We start from the raw sequence: 4,018 nt of genomic DNA on the forward strand, positions 1-4,018 counted from the left end.
CTTGGAATCTTCCAGAAACTTCTCCTGTGACACTTGCCTCTCTGAATTCACCCAAGGATGAGTAAGAGATCATCAATCTCCAAGTGGAATCAAGAACTATCAGAGAGAGGACACTAATCAAAATGCCAGAAGCTGACTCACCCCCCTGCAATTATCTATATATGGATCCCTCATCCCAGAGATCCAGAGGCTGGAATTTTGTATCTTGTAAGGAAGTGTTGTTGGTTTCTTGGTGGAATATCATAGTGTGGGGTGATCTAAGCTTTTCATGAGGTGAAGAAGGGCTTTCATGCTGGGAGGATGACGCTGGGTCAGAACAATTGGTTGTAATTCTCTTTGCTGTTCTTGATATTAATAAAGCTATTCAAGTTTTCCTCCACATTCTTGTATGTTTGGTGATATATGCATTTGTGTGGTCAATATATATCTGGTCCTGTATTGTTTATGATTGTAGATCTCTGCTCTTCGATAGTATTATGCTGCTTTGATTCCACAGGTGCTCTTTGAAGCTGGGTAGACGAAGGCAAAGCAGAAAGGATCTGTTAGAAGGGAGAGGAACCAAGCAAGGAACCAAGCGCAAGACTGAGGTTGGTGTCTTTTGTTCCCCTCTTATCTACTTCTCATAAAGGAAATCGAAAGTAGTTTTAGTTTGTTTGTTTCTAAGATAGCTACCAGTCTTAGTGGGACTAGCAGCTCCGAGTGGACACTAGATTTCCCGATAACACTAAGGAAGATGGATTAGAAACAACACTTGTTGAAGCTTCCATCACACTTGTAATGCATCAAAAAGTTTCACAAAGCTTCAAAAAGTTTCTCATCAAAGAAGCATCTCCCTTCTTCATCTTACACACTTAAATTTGCACACATTTAAATTCTCCTTGCACAAATACAAAACCAATATCTAATTTTTTTAGCTAACCTTGGCAAACCATCTCATGGTTAAAATGAGATAACAAGTGCTCTAATACCAACTTGATTTGAATGTTGGGAAAACTTGTTAATGCTATGCAAGCTCCCTCATCAATATTAAATAAACAAGTGTTTAGGATCGTCTCATATTAACCAAATTGTGAGGAATTGTGTGTCAAGTGTTTAGTGTCTTTTATGAGAAATTTATGAGGTTAATCAGTTGTTTAAAACAAATATAAAACAAGTAAATTGCAGAGGAATAAAACACAACAAAATCATAACACAAAGCTGATAAATGATTTCACCCCTCCTGGGATACATCTCCTTGGATCTACTTCAACGGCTAGGCCCTATCTGGATTAATGGTCAATTATCTGATTACATGCATCTACAGTGCTCCAATGGCTTTGCAACCTACTTCATTGGATTCAGAAGACCCAAAAACCCCAAAAATGACTTTCCAAGATCTGCAATTAAACTTCAGCTGATCTAGGCTTGACCTCCTCTCCTGGTGGCCCTAGGCTTCCTTAAACTTCAACGTAGCAAAATCACATACAAAAATGCATTTTTGCATCTACAACCTATTCCATTATGTTCAGAGCATCTAAAACATCTAGGAATGAATCTTTCTAAGCCAAAATTGGTCGAAAATTGAAGAAGTTATGGTCTCTTCAGTTTTCCCTAGGAAAACTCCACCAAATCTGGAGAAACTCTAGTTAACCCTGCCAAATTTGGAGTAATTACCGAATTTATCGAACCTGCCAAAACCGTCGCCAAGTTAATCTCGCTTAATTAATGGATAAACATGGTTTAATTAGAATTGAACTCCACTTAGCACTGGCGATGGCTCTTGGTTACGAGGTATGGTCACATGTGGAGAGGGCTAGCCCTCTCATTCCCCAAGCGCAAAAGTTTAACACTTTAATTACAATGTGCGCCCTATGATTGTTGAGACACATGGTTATGGTATAACGGTAAGGTGTTGTGCTTGTGTGGGTGAGGTCATGAATTCGATTCCCTGACTTGCCAAAACAATTTTACTCGACCTTTGAGAGGGCATGTGGCGACCTTCAGGCTTGCCACATGTTAGCCTCTCATTGGGCCACCTAAATGCCTTTGACCAATCCGATGCCAACACTTGTCACATTCAAATTGAGCCAACTGTGGGAATATTTTGAGAATGTTCCTTGGAATATTCTTTTTGTTGACTCAGTTGTACAGATGCCTAGTCAGCATCCTAGTCAGACCTGTACCCAAAATTTGTTTGTTTGACAAAATGATCTGAATGTGATATATTTATCATACAAGCTCCGTTTTGAGTGAAACGAGTTGCATTGGGATCATATATCCAAGACAAACGCGGTCGTTCAGGTTTTGAGTGATTTCGAGCACTTTTATTTTTTAGCAAAATTTTGCCCCTAATCTAGATTTCGATCACCTGAAACCCCAACCGCTCACATGAAAAGCTCTGCATGTGACTGAGGCCTTCTAGTTTCTCCCATAACGAGACATGCCGGTGATTGTGGACTTCTTTAGCTAGTTCTGAGCCAGCGACCCCAAATTTTGTGCCACTTTTTAACGGCCAGAACGTAGGCCATTCCCTATAACTTCATGAAAAATTTAGAAATGATAAATAACATTGAAACAATATTATTAATGAAAAGGATTGATCAATGAATTGATTGGACCCCTACTAGCCATGACAAGAATTTCGTCAAACATATCACAAATATGTCATGTACAGGTCATAACAACGGATCTAAGGATAGGGGTCTCATACTTATTTGAGATTTGTAAGGAAGCATTGATACCTTATCAAAATAGATGCAATATCATCTATTAGGTCATATATTCATTGTTCATTATTTTTCTAATCAAAACATTATGAGATCCATACATCAAGTTTGTCATAAAACATATTCATAACCAACATATAACCAACAAAAATAACAAGGATATAACAACCATAAGAATCATATATGAACAAGTACATTTACAAATGAAATACCAAGGAGAAGGAACTATTATTAATGAATGCATACGCCAACCAGGTTTGGGACTTCCACGAACCACTTGACCATAGATTGGTTGAACCAAAACTATTTTTCAGCTAATCACCCCTATGCCATAATCCAAGCATGAATGTGGGATCTCATGAAACAAATCAAACAAAACCAAACCAAGGATTATAGAGGCCAAACCACCTCAACCCTCAACCAATGAATCCACCTCATGGTCAGACATCACTAAGCATCACTAGATTGGTGTATACCCAAGTTGTCCAAGGCTCCAAAGTGTTTGTTCCAACCAAGGCTTCCAAGATTAGTAACTAAACCCACAACTGTTGATGGGCTTCCAAAGAATTTGTCCAACCATGGCTTCTAGGACTAGTAACTCAACCCACCAAGGGCTTCCAGAGCATTTTTCCAACCAAGGCTTCTAGGAATAGTAACTCAACCCCAGTTGTTACAGGGCTTCCAGAGCATTTATCCAACCAAGGCTTCAAGGAACTAGTAACTCAACCCACAACCATAAGAAACATGAGAACCAACCAGAAAACAGAAGGAAAGACACTCACAACACCATGACTATCTAGGAAATGGCAAGGCTAGGAAAAGCCATTATCAATTTAGGCAGTCCTCCATGCAAATGACAAATCATAACCAAGAAACCACATGCATGTGCCATGCATGCCAAAAGTAGCAACGAAATCATACATGCAACTCGGTATCTGCAAGAAAAACCAGTTGTAGTTGTTGATCCCGATGTCCTCTTGTGCTTTCGTACTCTTCATTTGCCTTCTTTCTCCGAACCATAAGTATGCCACACTCCTCTAAGAGTGCTCCAAGAAAACTCTAAGTGTCCAAGAGTATGAGAGAGAGACAGAGAGTAGAAAATGAGAGCTCCAAAAATGAACTGACAAAAAGCTACAAATTGATCCTCATAATCCTTTTTATTAATGAGGCCTCTATTTTGTTCATTTTCCCATTATTTTCTTTCATTTTCCTCCTCACATGCAACCTGTGACCTTTCACCTCCCTTTTCTCCTAATTTCCATTATGTCCATCAATAAAATGCCAATAAATGCCTCATGCCTTTCCAAAGCCTT

Source organism: Pinus tabuliformis, chromosome 8 (assembly GCF_031772625.1).
Source record: "Pinus tabuliformis cultivar Carrire ecotype Pingquan chromosome 8, CPIR1, whole genome shotgun sequence".
Lineage (NCBI taxonomy): Eukaryota > Viridiplantae > Streptophyta > Pinopsida > Pinales > Pinaceae > Pinus > Pinus tabuliformis.